The following is an 18,704-nucleotide window of genomic DNA, read 5'->3' as shown; positions in this document are numbered from 1 at the left end:
TTCTCTTCCCCACCTTTGCAAACACCATCCCACAATTAATGCCCAGCGGTGATATGAACGTTTTGAGTTATCGGGATGCTGCAAGGCTCGCACCGAATATGCCGTTACCTGAAGGCTGGGTTTCATTGTAGGTACTGGTCCAACAGCACTTTTTAAACCAGGTTTGTTACCACCCTGGACTTGTGCTCCACGGGGCGGTAAGCGTAAGCAGGGCGATGCAGCCTCATGAGGGGTGCCTCGCACTGCTCGTGTTTTGAGTTACTGCGAAGCGGAAGCAGCTTGGCTGCAACACGAAAATGGCAGTAATGACTGCACTGTAATGAGAACCTGATAAATCAACAGGATCTGTTCGGTATCCTTGAAGTATTTTCAGTTAAGCGAGTTAATATTACTTCAGCAGAAGAGGTTAATTGAGGTGTTAGTAAAAAAGCAACAAGAAGCAAATTAATCTAACAGCAGCAATTTTGCTCCAAAATAATTGGGAATTTAAAAAAAAGTTTAATATACAGTTACATTTTTAGGGGTCAAAATGGCAGTAATGTAATAAATAAGTGAAAAGACCGATTCAAGATAAATCTAATAACAGCTGAACAAATATGCCTGAGGGGTACAAGTGACATCTCACAAAGATTCCAGTCCATCAAATATTTAAAGTATACACTTTTTAATATGTAAAGTTAATTTACCCTCAGTTCTACCTCCAACAAAGTGGGCGGCTTTATAAATTTTAAGCACTGTTGCAGTCGAACACCTGATGCAACCTTTCCACCTGCAACCGTGGAAATCAGGGACATAAAACCTAAAACTCAGACTAATAACCAAAGCCTGACATCATTTCACTGTGCATAGTGCATTAACTCTCTAAATAACCACCGTTTCATTTTAGTGTTATGCGCTTCTGATCATTTTCACCCTGTTTTCCCCCTCCTGAAATCTGCTGCGTCTCACAAACACGCCTCAACCCGAAGAGTTTGTCTTAGATCTGCTCCTATCCCTCCAACTACACTGAAGGCACTATGTAAATGTACACCAGACGGGTGCTTTACAGTGGGTGTCAGGCCAGGTCAAGAGCGATGAAGAGCAGAATACTAAAGCTTGAACAGGTAGTTTCTTTTTAAATAAAAGGCGACTTTTGAGGTTGGGAAGCGACGCACCAAGGCAGATGGGCTTAGGGTTCGAGACTATGGGGACGGGATAGCTGACACCAGTTGCAGGGGGAGGGGCAGAACGCATAGACTCGGAAGGACAGACGGTGCGAGCAGCAATGGAGAGCTGGAGGATGTTGCAGAGATCCAGGGAAGTGAGCTTTGAGGAGAATGAGGATCTTGAAACCAATATGCTGCGGGACAGGAAGCAAATTGGAGGTTGCCAAGGGCAGGGGGCAATAGGTGGGCGGGACCTTGTGCAGGGTTGGACGGCTGCAGCGGAGTTCTGGAGGAGTTGGTTTTACGGGCGGTTCTGGGCACTGAATCTGGGAGTCACAAAGGCAATGATCAGAATGAAGCAGTGACACAGAGCAGCAATATTTTGGGCGTGGAAGGCAATGCTAATGTTTGCCTCCACACCACACACAATCGCCTCCAGGGCTCTGCTGCTGATGGTAATTCATCCCGGGCCACAGGTCTGTGGGTGCTGACTGCCCACCAACACCTCAGTTCAGGGGGTCCTCGTTCATGCAAGAGTTTAAATGGTGAGTGTTGGCAAGCTATTCAACTTTGTGAGCCAAGGGAAGAGAAATCACAGGGTGAGCCTTAACCAGCCCAGGGACATCGAGGGTATATTTCTGCATTCGCACCAGTGACCATAAAGAAAGACTTGCATTTATATAGCGCCTTTCACAACCCTCATGATATCCCAAAGCACTTTACACCCTATGAAGTACTTTTTGAAGTGTAGTCACTGTTGTAATGTAGGAAACGTGGCAGCCAATTTGTGCACAGCAAGATCCCACAAATAGGAATGTGATAATGACCCAGATCATCTGTTTTTAATGATGTTGATCAAGGGATAAATATTGTCCAGAACACCGCAGGTTCTCTACCACACAAGGCAGTTGAGGCCAATTCATTAAATATATTCAAGAAGGAGTTGGATATATTTCTTAAGGCTAAAGGGATCAAGGGATATGGGGAGAAAGCAGGGACAGGGTACTGAATGTGGATGATCAGCCATGATCGTATTGAATGGCGGAGCAGGCTCGAGGGGCCGAATGGCCTACTCCTGCTCCTATCTTCTATGTTTCTATGATAACTCCCCATCCCATATAAGAGACTTAGTCTGGGATCCACCTGTACACAACAAGCAGCATTTACACAGCACATTTAACATAGTAAAACATCCCAAGGCGTTTCACAGCAGCGATTATCAAACAATATTTGACACCGAGCCACATAAGGAGATATTAGGACAGATCACAAGAGCTGGTTTTAAGGAGCGTTTTAAAAGGAGGAGAGAGAGGCGGAGAGGTTTAGGGAGGGAATTCCAGAGCTCAGGGCCCAGGCACGGCTGCCAATGGTGGAGCGATTAAAATAGGGGATATGCAAGAGGCCGGAATTGCAGAAATGCAGAGATCTCGGAGGGTTGTAGAGCTGGAGGATGTTACAGAGATAGGGAGGGGCGAGGCCATGGAGGGATTTGAAGACAAGGATAGCTCAGTGCCAGTTTACATGATACATTTACTCACTGGCACATCAAGCAAGCCTAAATTCTATTCTATACCCAGATGCTAGGAAACAAATTAGTGCATCCCAGGCTTACTTGCCCTTCAATTTATCCCTCATTTATCTGTGGAGAAATGCTTCACCACTGCTCCACATCTGTAAACAAATGACTATAATCGGGACCTCACTGTGCAAGTGATCATGGACGTAAAGCCGTGCGCTGTTATTTTGTAGTGCCCAATGTTAGGATTTCCAAGACTGGGCATTTTTATTCCAAATTATGCAGGGCAAATTCGTACAGCAACAACAATGGGATCCAAATGCATTGTGCTTCAGCTAACCTGAATCATCAATCAATAGTGCAAAGGTCTGTCAAGCACCTTTTATTAAAGGCCCTATAAAAAGAGACTCCATCTTTTGCTGGCTCCCTCACCCCAAATGATAAATGAGCTCCGCAGTTATCAGCATCTCATTTAGCCACAAGCTGCACCCACTATTAGCTGTACCTGTCAAGGTGCAAAATTAATTTTCTGATTACTACAACCTCAGAAACACAAGTCTAGATTTAATAGACTGGAGCAGCTGATTATGCTTTATTCCACCCTCATGAAAAATGATTAGCGTGCGGTATAGAGACTGAAACTTCAAGGTACTCTGAAAACATGCTCCCAACATTTTTGACAATATTCAGCAGATTAGCACCAATACACTACAATTAACACAAGGCGCCGTGATGCACTTAATTCATCACCGCCTTCAATTGCTTCCACCACTGGTACAAACGGTAACAAAACATTTAATTACTGGTACTTCATTCCAATGTTAACAAGATCAAAATTCACTCCCCAAATGTAATGCACGTTTGGAAGAAAAAGAATCTAGAATTGTGTTGCTGGGTGTTTTCTCACAGTTCAAATGAACATCTATAATCAGCCTGTGTGGGGCACTTGGCCATCATGTCACACCGTTCCAAAACGTAACACCTAAAACGTCACAGAACAGATGCCACATGGTTGAACTTGTGCCAGCATACCTGGGGTTAATACCAGGTTGCCCCAAAGCTGCCTGGAGTCATTTCTGACCTATCATTTCTGTCCTTTGCAGTCTAGCCTGCCCGAGTTGTTCCAAACACGTGTCCTCCACCCCCAAGTCTCTCGATCAACATCACTAAAAACAGATGATCTGGTCATGATCACATTGCGGATTGTAAGGAGCTTGCTGTGTGTAAATTGGCTGCCGCGTTTTCTACATTACAACAGTGACTACACTTCAAAAGTACTTCATTGGCTGTAAAGTGCTTTGGGACGTCCGGTGGCCGTGAAAGGCGCTATATAAATGCAAGTCTTTATTTTTTTCTTTCCCCATCCATGGCTTTCTCATCAGCTGTTTTTGGTTCTACTATTTGTATATACCAATTGTATATCTAAAAACGCTGATACTATCCACTTACTGGATTGGGTTTGAACACATTGCCACTATGCACTTACTTCATGACCGTTCACAAACTTCCACCATATTCTCTGGCTCACCAGGAGTAACGCTGCACGAGGTCCACTGGTAGTGTGTAAATCTCACTTCCACCACTACATTTTACTCAAGTCCTAATAACAACACTGCCTGAGGAATTCTACAACAGGTGAAGGGTACCTACCACATCCAGACAACACCCACTGGTATAATAAAACCAATTCAATGCACCTGTTTCTACAAGGAGGGTGACAATTTTGTGCTGTCTCAGAAGGGATCCAATACGTGCTTACACTACCTCCAATATCTATTATTCGCTGCGTTATGGTTGTAGGTTCACACAACCCAGTTTTCCCTAAAGATGGGATGCATTCAGTCCGTCCAGAGAACGCCGGATCCAACTGAAAACCTCATTACCTGTCGCAACTCAAGTTCTAGCCCATACTGAGCTGTTACGTTATGTTCAAACAAGAGGGTTGACATCCAGACAATGATCTCCATTTGGCGCAATTCCAACCAGGCAGGGTTGGATCTGTCATTCAAGCAGGACACGATGCTTCTTTAACGGTGGCAAAATTGAGACTTTCTTCCCAGACATTTGTTTGCTCCACAGAACTTTGAGGGAAATGGGTGGCGAGGACGGTATTTCAGATTAAAATTACTTCCGCCGCCATCACCCCCGCCCCCCCCCCCCACCAAAAGTACTCATTACTATCGGCCATTCACATGTCCAGTCGTGAGGTATGGACTTTTGATTCTTCAGAACATCCTGGTTTACCATAAAACTTGATAGTGTGTCTTTTATAGATACAGTACTAAGTTCAAGGCCCTGGTTGAAATATTTCACAGTTGAGAGACACCTCCAGCACACTCCAGGTTTCACACACGCAAATTTCGTTCGCATCTGCTAAGATCAGTCAGCTTCTAATCAGCCCAAGGAAGGAACAGCAATTACACTGTGCATCCTTCAATCAACTTGCACACAGAAAGGCTCGCATTTCTCCAGCACCTTTCACCACCTCTGGCTGTAAAGCGCTTTGGAACATCCTATGAAGTACTTTTGAAGCGGAGTCACTGTTGTAATGTAAGAAACGGGCAGCCAATTTGCGCACAGCAAGCTCCCACAAACAGCAATGGGATAATAACCAGATAATCTGTTTTTTTGTTATGTTGAGTGAGGGATAAATATTGGCCAAGACACCGAGGATAACTCTCCTGCTCTTCTTCAAAACAGTGCCATGGGATCTTTTACGCCCACCTCAAGATTCAAGATCATTTTATTGCCACATGTAACTAGTACAATGGAATGCTTACTCCCCACTCACTCCCACAATACAAGCATATAAATATAAAAGCAAAAAATAAAAACAAGTATAAATAAAAACAATAAGCAAATAAGCAGAAAGTATAGCAATAACAGTCCAAGTTGCAGGATATGATGAATAGTGCAAAAAAGCCTAAATTATCACTGGAAATAATAGTAATGTAATATGATAAATATATATGGTAAGTATAATATATATATTTACATAAACATACAACTATAATATATGGGGCAGTGCGATTAGCAGTTCAGTAGGCGCACTGCCTGTGGATAGAAACTGTTCTTAAACCTGCTGGTCCTGGTTCGGATGTTGCGGTACTGACGTCCGGACCACAGGAGGGAGAACAGTTTGTGCCCAGGGTGATTGGGGTCCTGGATGATGGAGCGGGCCTTGTTCCGGCACCTGGTCTGGAAGATCTCCTCGATGGACGGAAGTGCACACCCGATGATCTTTTCTGCCATATTCACAACTCTCTGGATGGCTTTCTTGTTCTGTGCCGTGGTGTTACCATACCACACATTGACACCACTCGTCAGGACACTATGGTGCCGCGGTAAAAGTTCACAAGCCACTGTGTGCTTGTGCCGCATTCCTGAGAGAGCAGACGGGGTTTAACATCTCATCTGAAAGACGGCAACTCTAACAGTGCAGCGCTCCCTCAGTACGGACACTGGGAGGGTCAGCCTGGATTTTTGTGCTCAAGTCTCGGGAGCGGGACTATAAACCCACGACCTCCTGACTCGGAGGCGAGGGTGCGGCCCACTGAGCCACAGCTGCGCTTCAGCAGCACAATAATACTGTGTGGAACTTGGTAGAACGCTCTTTCCTGATAATGCTTTGTGTCCTCTGACCGACCATGAGCAGTGTCACAGGAGATGAACTAGTATTTAACTTTCTGAACAGCAAGGGTTTAAGGCTTGGAGGGCTATAAATGATCATTAATTTCATTTATCTTTATCTAGTTAATTCATGAGCCAACTTATGTTTCATCCTCTATCTCAAGGACTACCTCTTCAGCCACAATTCTCTTGTGGGGAAGCTTTTTAAAGGCAAGATATATATATTAATCAATTAACCATTCTCCAGAAACTTTGCTGCATCCTCAGATAATCGCATTAAATTTGTTAGGCATAACTGCCTTTCATAAACAAATGTTAGCTTTATTGCCTTTATACTGTTCCAAGTACATTTGAATTGATAAAAATAGATTTCACTATTTTCTGCCTCTAGACACATCAAACCAACACCATTCGAACCCCTAAGCATCTGACCTTTTAGAATTATATTAGCTGTTTTCGAATGCTATGGTTCCACCCTATGCTTAATGAGCTGGGAATAATTTCTGTCACTAATTCTAACCTTATTGCTAGAACTCATGCTGTGTTTATATTGTAGTGCTGTCGCTCAAGGCAGCCACAACTCTAATAAAAATGCAGCCTTTGACACAGTTGCCCCACACCATTCTCCTCCAACACCTCTCCTCCATTGTCCAGCTGAGTGGGACTGCCCTCGCCTGCTTCCATTCTTATTTACCCAGTCGCAGCCAGAGAATCTCCTGAAATGGCTTCTCTTCCCGCCCCCGCACCATTACCTCTGGAGTCCCTCAAGGATCTATCCTTGGCCGCCTCCCATTTCTCATCTATATGCTGCCCCTCGGCGACATCATCTGAAGACATGCCGCCAGGTTCCACAGGCAAGCTGCCGACACCAAATTGTACCTCACAACCCCCGCCACTGCCTCTGCATTGTCAGACTACTTGTTCGACATCCAGTCCTGGTTGAGTTGCAATTTCCTCCAATTAAACGTTGGGAAGACTGAAGCCATGGTCCTTGGCCCCTGCCATAAACTCCCTTCCCTCGCTATCGATCCCATCCCTCTCCCCGCCAACTGTCACAGGCTGAAGCAGACTGTTGGCAACCTCAGCGTCCTATCTGACCCCCAAGTGGAGCTACTGAGCCCGTGTCCTTTCCACTTCAATGACTGCCTACTGCCATCTCCATAACATCGCCCGTCTCCATTCCTGCCTCAGCTCACTTCCTGCAGGAAACCCTCATTCATGCTTTTGTTACCTCCAGACTTGACTATTCCAAGGCTCTCCTGGCCGGCCTCTCTAGTTGGGAAGTTGAGGAGAACGAGCAGGTATAATGCACCACACTCACAGAGAACGGAGTTTGTGACCTTGATTAGGGTCACGTCGGTGCTGTAAGATGGATAGGGGCCTTATTGGAGATAGTCAATAGAGAGCGGCAAGAAAAAAAATCGGCACTGAATTGGAAGTTCACAACATGTTCAAGGCTTTAGAAAAAGGGAGGTTGGAGATGGGACAATAGCTTGCAAGGACCAGAGGGGTCAAGGGTAGGTTTGTTTTGAGGTATTGATGGCCGTTTTGAAAAGGAGTGAACAGTGTCTGAGGAGAAGGAACCATTTACAATGGGGGCCAGCAAGAGAAGTTGGGTAGTCAGCAGTTTAGTGGGAATGAGGTCAAGACAGCAGGAGGCGAGTCTTGCAGATGAGATGAGCGCAAAGAGGGCATGGGGAGAGAAACTCGAGACCCCCCTGGGCACCTTCAATAGGCTGACTAGAATCAAAACAGTTACAAACACTCAAATGGTTGCACACAAAGATTTCCCTCTCACCGAGAAAAGTGAAAGAAAAATTGTCTCATTTGTGACAAAACAATCTGATAGTTAATGGCCTGATCTCAGCAGCTTTTAACTGAATATGGACAGCACTTGTATTCCATCCTTTTAGTTTATTAAAAATGCCTGTTGTCGTATCAGCGTGGAGGAGCTGCACAGGCGAATAAGCTGCGATAATGAAGCCCTGCAAAGTGACAAAGGCTCAAAACAAAAATCTGTATCGTGATAGATGTTCAAATATCGGCAAACATTAACTGCATGTTACGTTCCTCCCGCCCTGCCCTCCCCACTCGAAAACAACTTTCTCCCTCTGTTCCACAAGATTCTGACTCTTCAACCTCTGGTACCTCGACTGAACATGTAAGCAGTGAATGCTACAAGTCTATGCAGCTGGAAGCCATCACGGCTGAGCTTAATCCTGCCCTCACTCAATGTCCGCACATGCACCATTTCCAACAGGAAAATTGGCTGTGTGGTTGATAGTGAGGAAGAAAGCTGTAGACTGCAGGAAGATTTCAATAGTGTTTCTTGGGACAGTGTAGAGGGAGCTTTACTCTGTATCTAACCCATGCTGTACCTGCCCTGGGAGTGTTTGATGGGGCAGTGTAGAGGGAGCTTTACTCTGTATCTAACTCCGTGCTGTACCTGCCCTGGGAGTGTTTGATGGGGCAGTGTAGAGGGACCTTTACTCTGTATCGAACAGGTGGGCAAATGGAATTTAATCCGGAGAAGTATGAGTTAATGCATTTGGGGAGGACTAACAAGGCAAGGGAATACACAATACAGGAAACTCTTTTTTATCCGGCACAGACGGGACCGGCACGGTGCCAGTTGATCAAAAAGTCCAGATTACAGAGAGGTATACTTACCAAGGTACGAGAGCCCCGTACACGGCCACAGGTGCAGGAGCCCCGGTTACACGGCACTTGTGCAGGAGTCCCGGTTACACGGCCACAGATCCAGGAGTCCCTGTTGCACGGCCACCGGTGCAGGAACCCCGGTTACACGACCACAGATCCAGGAACCCCGGTTACACGGCCACTAATATATAGTAAAACTTACCTGAACCTACTGCTGAATTTTGCCGGTTAAGAGAGGTTTCTGGATATTTAAGTGCTGGGTAAGAGAGTTTCCTGTAAATGGTAGGATACTGAAGTGTAGAGGAACAGAGGGACCTTGGAGTGCATGTCCACAGATCCCTGAAGGTAGCAGGACAGGTAGATAAAGTGGTTAAGAAGGCATACGGGATACTTGCCTTTAATAGCCGAGGCATAGAATATAAGAGCAGGGAGGTTCTGCTTGAACTGTCTAAAACACTAGTTAGGCCTCAGCTAGAGTACTGCGTGCAGTTCTGGTCACCACATTACAGGAAGGATGTGATTGCACTAGAGAGGGTACAGAGGAGATTACGAGAATGTTGCCGGGACTGGAGAATTTTAGCTATGAGGAAAGATTGATAGGCTGGGGTTGTTTTCTTTTGGAACAGAGGAGGCTGAGGGGAGATTTAATTGAGGTGTATAAAATTACGAGGGGCCTAGATAGAGTGGATAGGAAGGAGCTATTTCCCTTAGCAGAGAGGTCAATAATCAGGGAGCATCGATTTAAAGTAATTGGTAGGATTAGAGGGGCGTTGAGGAGAACTTTTTTGGTGGTGGGGGTCTGGAACTCACTGCCTGAAAGGGTGGTCAAGGCAGAAACCCTCATCACATTTAAAAGTGCTTGGATATGGACTTGAAGTGCCGTAACCTACAGGGCTACGGACCAAGAGCTGGAATGTGGGGATCAGGCTGGAGCGCTCTTTTTTGGCCGGCGCGGACACAATATGCCGAAATGGCCTCCTCCCGTGCTGTAAACTTCTATGATTCGATGACTCACCTGGATAGTAATGGGAACCAGGAAGCCTTGCTGCTTCCCCCCCCCCCCCCAAACCCCTTACTTGTTAGGACAATGAGGCCAACTGTAGAGCACCTAATACCAACCGGACTCGATCAGCGAACTGAGCACGGACGGAGAAGGAAGCTGGGCTCTTCCTGGCTCAGTTCCACGCTGAACAGTGCACTCACCATCTGAACCTTCGAGCGACCCTGTGCCTACATGTTCCGATAGATGAATGTCATTTTGAGGAATCAGGTTTTCAGCAACTGCATTCGAATCAATACACCTCGCCTCAATTAAGAATGGGCCTGCTAGATAACACCAACCACTTAACAGTTCAACAAAGGAAAACAACCCTATCCTTCAAGACTCAGTCCCTATACAAGTCTTTGAGATCCCCGAACCAAACACCTGAGGCTATCACCAATTTATCGTGACCTGGAAAAAGCATATTGTTCCCAGTGTGTGCACACGAGATCCCGAATACGCAAATGTATTTTTGTTAACCAAAGGTATTAAGGGATTTGGGCCAAAGGCGGGTATATGGAGTTAGGTCGCAGATCAGCCATGATCTCATTGAATGGTGGAACAGGCTCGAGGGGCTGAATGGCCTCCTCCTCTTCCGGTGTTCCTAATTTCCTGTACCATGTAACAAAACTGCACAATAACTACACAGAATTTACAATTTATTTTTCTGAATGAAACTTTATATAAAAAAAGTAGAATATACAGGAAACTCTCGATTTACCGGCACCTGAATAACCAGAAATCTCCATTAACCGGCAAAATTCAGGATTAGGTTCAGGTAAATTTTACTTCATATTAGTGGCCGTTCCTGGATCTGTGGCCGTGTAACCGGGGTTCCTGCACCTGTTGCTATGCAACAGGGACGCCTGGATCTGTGGCCGTGTACGGGGCTCTCGTACCTTTTACTATACCTCTCTGTAATCCGGACTTTTTGATAAACCGGCACCACGCCGGTCCCGGATAAAAAAAAAGTTTCCTGTATGCTACAATTCCACCCCAGGTAACAACAACAAAGCTCCCAGGACACGCAGGCCGGATACGTCTGCTGCAGAGAACGACCCAGAGAGAATCACAGATCCACTGCAATTGGACCAAGAAAAACGCCTTAATGGATCTGGCACTTTTTAGGGTTACAGCAGAATAATATATTTCAGATATTATGACTATGATTTCTCTAAGAGTGCAAGCTCTTTAAGATTCATTAAGGTATTGATTAGGATGGTACTGGTCCAAGCACAAGCCACTTACCTGTAAATGGGGAAGCTTTCTCAGATGCTTTGCATTATACATTGCATAAAGATAAGCACTGCACTGTGCAGCACTGGGTTAACCTCTAGATCAGTCATTTGCATAACAATCTCAACAGAGAGCCATTCATTTAGTGCTGAATGCTTCTGATCTGCAGCCTGAAATTTACAAGCCGCTGCAATTGCCTTCTCGACCACGGGAGTTTAGAAGAAGCTGCAATTACCTGGATTTGCCCAGTATAGAATCATAGAATGGTTACAGCGCAGGAGGCCATTCAGCCCGTCGAGCCTGCAAGAGCACTTCAGCTAGTCCCACTCCCCCGCCCTTTCCCCGTAGCCCTGCAATTTTTTTTCCTTCAGGTACTTATCCAATTCCCTTTTGAAAGCCATGATTGAATCTGCCTCCACCACCCTCTCAGGCAGTGAATTCCAGATCATAACCACTCGCTGAGTAAAGACGTTTTTCCTCATGTCGCCTTTGGTTCTGGTGCCAATCACCTTAAATCTGTCCCCTCTGGTTCTCGACCCTTCCGCCAATGGGAACAGTTTCTCTCTATCTACTCTGCCTAGACCCCTTCAAGTGCCACTCAAAATAGCCCTTCACTGTCTCACCACGTCTTTCACACACTTCTACCATGTCCTCCAATTCAGCGTGACCATTGCCACGGGACATGCGTCAGTATTAAATGTATGTGGTTGAAATAATGTAACAATTTTAGTTACATCATAAAGTCTTACACCAATTCCGAATACTTTCAATTTCTTCTAACCCTGTGAAAAGAAGGAACTTGCATCCCCACATAAATCAGCAAGTGTGAGATTCCATTTCATGTGCTGAGCTATTGTATTTATATCCATTAGAAACGATAGGTCATCACAGACACTCTACACTTTTCCATATGGCATGCACTGTGCCGTTCTGTCAATTCATACAACAACCCACATTTCTTTCACATATTTTCTAAGTATAGCTCAGCTGTATTCCAACTATATTCTTTTATTTCTTACGGTGCAAATTTCAGCCCAAGAGTGAATCAACATGAAGATCACGACTCCGAGATAAAACACTTTTGTTTCCATGATGAGGTTTGCCAGGTGCGTTTTTCCCCCCATTTTGGTTACAAAAAATACAAAACTAGCGACATAAATTGCATCATCTTCAGTATTTGAATTCAATGCCATAACTAGAACACTGAACAACTCTTCAAACTCCTCACCCTTCGCAAACACAGGTTTGTGGAAAAAAATCACGAAGGCAGTTCCCCTATCAACAAGCATTACAAATTCAGGGTCTGTATAGTCGGTGATGGAAACAATGCTACGTGCATATAAGAACATAAGAAATAGAATCAGGAGTGGGCCATACGGCCCCTCGAGCCTGCTCCGCCACCCAATAAGATCATGGCTGATCCTCGACCCCAACTCCACTTTCCTGCTCGATCTTCATATCCCTCGATTCCCCTAGAGTCCAAAAACCTATCGATCTCAGCCTTGAATGGACTCAAAGACTCAGCACTCAGCCCTCCGGGGCAGAGGATTCACAACCCTGAGTGAAGAAATTCCTCCTCATCTCGGTCTTACCCCGAGACTATGCCCCCTAGTTCCAGACTCTCCAGCCAGGGGAAACAACCGCTCCACATCTACCCTGTAGCATAATTCCGGAGTGAGGATCTAACCACACCGATGCTACAGCTGAAGTCTAAATGCACCCGACCAGAAGCCAGTTACAGTTGCCGTGTGAATGCATCCAAAGATAGACAAGTTACGGTTGCGTATAAAGGTAAGCAAGCTACACTGCAGCATAAATGCAATTTACGATAAGCTAGTTGCAGTGCAGTGCAAATTCATCCCAAGATCAACTAGTTGCCCTTTAAGATCCAAACGCCCTCGAATTATGAGGAAGGATCATTTACCTCGACAGGCCTTAAATCAACAACTCGTGTCCCGCCAGTCATTAACAGACCAGATCTTTCCATTTCATATAATCAAAACAAAATCCGGGAGTTGAGAAAAGTTGGCGATAAATTAGTCCTGAAAAACTTTACTTGGAGTCACCGGCCTCATGCAAAAAATAATTGCAAACATCCTGAAGGAGGAGAGAGGTTAGAAAGGTCACGATCGAGTAATGTGATAGCCATTGCTCAAGTATTTAGAAACAAAATGAGAAAAATAGCTATATCACAAAAACTTTACACCTCTTTAGCTATTTACTTTGACTCAGTATATCAGAGGGTGAGATCAGGACCACAGTCTGCTTCCTGTTGATGCTGAGCTTATTGTGCACATCGGGGCCCCACTTAACACCGATAAGCTTTAAAGTCAGGCAGTCCACTTATTATGAAATATTCTTAACATAAATCACACAAATTGCTCTCACTGGTACCTCACTGTAATAAAATGCTCTCTTCAGACACAACTCAAGTTTGCAAAGATAAAATCTATCATAATGCTGGGCGTGTGTTCACAGAATCTCACACACATTACACTTTACTGAAATCCAAGTGACAACAATTAGGTAAAAAGTACAAAACTGTAAAAGCTAAAAACACAGAAAATGCTGGAAATACACAGCAGGTCTATCAGAATCTGTAGGAAAAGGTGGATTAATTTTTCAGATAGAGATCCTTTGTCAGATTCTGATAAAGTCTCTATACAAAAATCAACAATTCTTTACAGATGCTGACAGAACTATTTTGTACTTTCAGTACTTTTGATTTCGATGACAAACACATGACGCTCTCCTGTAAAACGAGGTTTCCCCAATTATTACATTGCAAAACCAGTTCATCTTTAATCTGACATCAGAAAGGAGCAACTCCCCAGAGCTACTGTAACATCTCCTACCCTCCCTCCACACCGCCTCCAGCCCCAGGCTGACCTGTTCCAGGGACTGATCTCTCTCCAATCATACCCATCCCCCAGGCTGCCCTGGCCTGTCCCAGATATCTTCCTACCCTTATTCAAATGTCCCAAGCTCTTTATATCCCCTCCCGCAGAGGTTACCCTAGCTTATCCCACACACTGCTACTGCCCCCATCCAGGCTGTCCAAAGGCTGCTCCAAACACAACATTCCCTTCCTCCTGATATTCCTGCCAACAAGGCTGCCCCAGATACTGAAATACCCCAGACCCCCCCTGGAGCGGGCCGGTCTCTGATACCCACCCCGCTGTCCTGCCTGCCCTATGCACTGTTAACCCCACACTCACCCACTCGTCCTCCCGGGGTCTGTTCCGGCCTTCCCCGGGGTAGGGGGCCTGGGTCCCCCGGGGTTGGGGGTAGTGGGCCCTGGCCCTGTCCCCCGGGGGTGGATGATGGGCCCTGTCCCTGTTTCCCCCCCCCCCCGGGGTTGGTGTTGGGGCCCTGTCCCCCCCCCCCCCCCCCCCAAACCCCGGGGTTGGTTTTGGGGCCCTGTCCCCCCCCCCCCAACCCCCGGGGTTGGTTTTGGGGCCCTGTCCACCCCCCCCCCGGGGTTGGTTTTGGGGCCCTGTCCACCCCCACCCCCCCCCCCCGGGGTTGGTTTTGGGGCCCTGTCCACCCCCACCCCCCCCCCCGGGGTTGGTGTTGGGGCCCTGTCTCCCCCACCCCCCCGGGGTTGGTGTTGGGGCCCTGTCTCCCCCCACCCCCCCCCCGGGGTTGGTGTTGGGGCCCTGTCTCCCCCACCCCCCCCCCGGGGTTGGTGTTGGGGCCCTGTCTCCCCCACCCCCCCCCCCCCCGGGGTTGGTGTTGGGGCCCTGTCTCCCCCACCCCCCCCCCCCCCCGGGGTTGGTGTTGGGGCCCTGTCTCCCCCCCCCCCCCCCCCGGGGTTGGTGTTGGGGCCCTGTCTCCCCCACCCCCCCCCGGGGTTGGTGTTGGGGCCCTGTCTCCCCCACCCCCCCCCGGGGTTGGTGTTGGGGCCCTGTCTCCCCCACCCCCCCCGGGGTTGGTGTTGGGGCCCTGTCTCCCCCACCCCCCCCCCCGGGGTTGGTGTTGGGGCCCTGTCTCCCCCCCCCCCCCCCCCCGGGGTTGGTGTTGGGGCCCTGTCTCCCCCACCCCCCCCGGGGTTGGTGTTGGGGCCCTGTCTCCCCCATCCTCCCCGGGGTTGGTGTTGGGGCCCTGTCCCCCCCCCCCCCACCCCGGGGTTGGTGTTGGGGCCCTGTCCCCCCCCCCCCCCCACCCCGGGGTTGGTGTTGGGGCCCTGTCCCCCCCCCCCGGGGTTGGTGTTGGGGCCCTGTCCCCCCCCCCCGGGGTTGGTGTTGGGGCCCTGTCCCCCCCCCCGGGGTTGGTGTTGGGGCCCTGTCCCCCCCCCACCCACCCCGGGGTTGGTGTTGGGGCCCTGTCCCCCCCCCCACCCACCCCGGGGTTGGTGTTGGGGCCCTGTTCCCCCCCCCCCCCACCCCGGGGTTGGTGTTGGGGCCCTGTTCCCCCCCCCCCCCCACCCCGGGGTTGGTGTTGGGGCCCTGTTCCCCCCCCCCCCCACCCCGGGGTTGGTGTTGGGGCCCTGTCTCCCCCCCCCCGGGGTTGGTGTTGGGGCCCTGTCTCCCCCCCCCCCGGGGTTGGTGTTGGGGCCCTGTCTCCCCCCCCCCGGGGTTGGTGTTGGGGCCCTGTCCTCCCCCCCCCACCCCGGGGTTGGTGTTGGGGCCCTGTCTCCCCCCCCCCGGGGTTGGTGTTGGGGCCCTGTCCTCCCCCCCCCACCCCGGGGTTGGTGTTGGGGCCCTGTCTCCCCCCCCCCGGGGTTGGTGTTGGGGCCCTGTCTCCCCCCCCCCGGGGTTGGTGTTGGGGCCCTGTCTCCCCCCCCGTTGGGGTTGGGGTTGGGGCCCTCCCCCCGTTGGGGTTGGGGTTGGGGTTGGGGTTGGGGCCCTCCCCCCGTTGGGGTTGGGGCCCTCTCCTGTTTCCCCCCCCCCCCGGGGTTGGGGCTCTGGCCCTCCCCCCGGGTTGGTGTTGGGGCCCTGTCCCTCCCCCCGGGTTGGTGTTGGGGCCCTGTCTCCCCCCGGGCCTTACCCTCCTCCCTCCCCGGGCACTTTCTCTTTCTGTCTCTCCCCCCCGGGCCCTCTCTCTCTGTCTCTCTCCGGGCCGCTCTCACCTCCTCTCAGGTTCGCTCCGCCGGCCGACAACCGCACGTCAGCACCTCGGCCGTGACGTAATGACGTCTTCCGCACCGCCGCCGCAACCGCGGCATTCTGGGAGTTGTAGTTCAGCCTCTCTGTTGGTATCATTGTGAGAAAGGCTCACATCTCTATAACCATCTTTCACCACCTCAGGACCTCCCAAAGCTCCTTACAGCCAATGAAGTACTTTTTGTTTTGGAGTGCAGTCACTGTTGTAATGTGGGAAACTCAGCAACCAATTTGTGCACAGCAAGAGCCCACAAAACAGCAATGTGATAATGACCAGATCATCTGTTTTGGCAATGTGGGTTGAGGGATAAATATTGGCCCCCAAGACACGGGGGAGAACTCCCCTGCTGCTCTTCTGCGCATAGTCCCATAGGATCTATTTTTTATTCATTCCTGGGATACAACAAAAAAGGTGAATCAACCATGGCTAACAAGGGAAATTAGGGATAGCATAAGATCCAAGGAGAGGACATATAAATTGGCCAGAAGAAACAGCAAACCTCAGGATTGGGAGCAGTTTACCATTCAACAAAGGAGGATAAAGGGGTTAATTAAGAAGGGGAAAATAGAATATGAGAGTAAGCTTTCAGGGAACATGAAAACTGACTGTAAAAGCTTCTATAGATATGTGAAGAGAAAAAGATTGGTGAAGTCAAACGTAGGTCCCTTGCAGTCAGAATCAGGGGAATTTATAATGGGGAACAAATAAATGGCAGACCAATTAAATACATACTTTGGTTCTGTCTTCACAAAGGAGGACACAAATAACCTCCCACAGATGTTGGGGAACATAGGGTCTAATGAGAGGGAGGAACTGTAAGAAATCAGTATTTGTAAGGAAATGGTGTTAGGGAAATTGACGGGATTGAAGGCCGATAAATCCCCAGGGCCTGATAATCTACATTCTAGGGTACTCAAGGAAGTGGCCCTAGAAATAGTAGATGCATTGCTGGTCATCTTCCAAAATTCTATAGACTCTGGAACAGTTCCCATGGATTGGAGGGTAGCTAATGTTACCCCACTATTAAAAAAAGGTGGTAAAGAGAAAACGGGGAAATATAGACCGGTAAGCCTGACATCGGTAGTGGGGAAAATGCTAGAGTCCATTATAAAAGATGTAATAGCAGAGCACTTGGAAAACAGTGACAGGATCGAACAAAGTCAACATGGATTTACAAAAGGTAAATCGTGCTTGACTAATCTACTGGAATTTTTTGAGGATGTAACTGGTAAAATAGATAAGGGAGAACCAGTGGATGTGGTGTATTTGGACTTTCAGAAGGCTTTCGATAAGGTCCCGCATAAGAGATTAGCGTGTAAAGTTAAGGCACATGGGATTGGGGGCAAGGTACTGCCTTGGATAGAGAACTGGTTGGCAGACAGGAAGCAAAGAGTTGGATTAAACAGGTCTTTTTCCGAGTGGCAGGCAGTGACTAGTGGGATACCGCAGGGATCGGTCCTAGGACCCCAGCTATTCACAATATATATTAATGATCTAGACGAGGGAACTAGATGTAATATCTCCAAGTTTGCAGATGACACAAAGCTGGGTGGGCATGTGTGCTGTGAGGAGGATGCCGAGAAACTCCAGTATGGTTTGGACAGATGCACGGCAGATGCAGTATAATGTGGATAAATGCGAGGTTATCCACTGTGGTGACAAAAACAGGAAGGCAGATTATTATCTGAACGGCAATAGATTGGGAGAAGGGGAAGTGAAATGAGACACCAGTCGCTGAAGGTATGCATGCAGGTGCAGCAGACGGTTAAGAAGGCAAATGGTATGTTGGCCTTCGTAGCGAGAGGGTTTGAGTACAGGAACAAGGATGTATTGTGTGCAGTTTTGGTCGCCTTATCTGAGGAAGGATATTCTTGCCATGGAGGGAGTGCAGCGAAGATTCACCAGACTGATACCTGGGATGGCAGGAATGATGTATGAGGAGAGATTGGGTCGATTGGGTTTATACTTGCTGGAGTTTAGAAGAATGAGAGGGGATCTCATTGAAACTTATAAAATTCTAACAGGACTAGACAGACTAGATGCAGGAAGGCTGTTCCTGATGGCTGGGGAGTCCAGAACCAGGGGTCACAGTCTAAGGATAAGGGGTAAGCCATTTAGGACAGAGATGAGGAGGAATTTCTTCACCCAAAGAGTGGTGAACCTGTGGAATTCTCTACCACAGAAGGCAGTTGAGGCCAATTCATTATATATATTCAAGAAGGAGTTAAATATATTTCTTAAGGCTAAAGGGATCAAGGGATATGGGGAGAAGGCAGGGACAGGGTACTGAATTCGGATGATCAGCCATGATCTCATTAAATGGCGGAGCAGTCTCGAGGGGCCGAATGGCCTACTCCTGCTCCTATCT

At 48.3% G+C, this 18,704-nt stretch overlaps 1 protein-coding gene across 3 annotated transcripts in view; it reads right to left on the bottom strand.

Moving 5' to 3' along the window:
- Positions 1-16,402, bottom strand: part of r3hcc1l (R3H domain and coiled-coil containing 1-like) — a 202,330-nt gene extending 185,928 nt beyond the window's left edge. For all 3 annotated transcript variants that reach the window (XM_085994255.1, XM_085994254.1, XM_085994256.1), the window contains exon 1: positions 16,302-16,402. The gene's annotated coding sequence lies outside the window, so the exon portion shown is untranslated. The remainder of the gene's footprint in view (positions 1-16,301) is intronic.
- Between the last annotated feature and the right edge of the window lie 2,302 nt (positions 16,403-18,704).

Source organism: Somniosus microcephalus, chromosome 8, assembly GCF_052327205.1.
Source record: "Somniosus microcephalus isolate GS21.2 chromosome 8, FLI_Smic_1.0, whole genome shotgun sequence".
NCBI lineage: Eukaryota > Metazoa > Chordata > Chondrichthyes > Squaliformes > Somniosidae > Somniosus > Somniosus microcephalus.
Note: the sequence above shows the minus strand (reverse complement) of the source record. Positions and strands in the feature narration are given on the sequence as shown.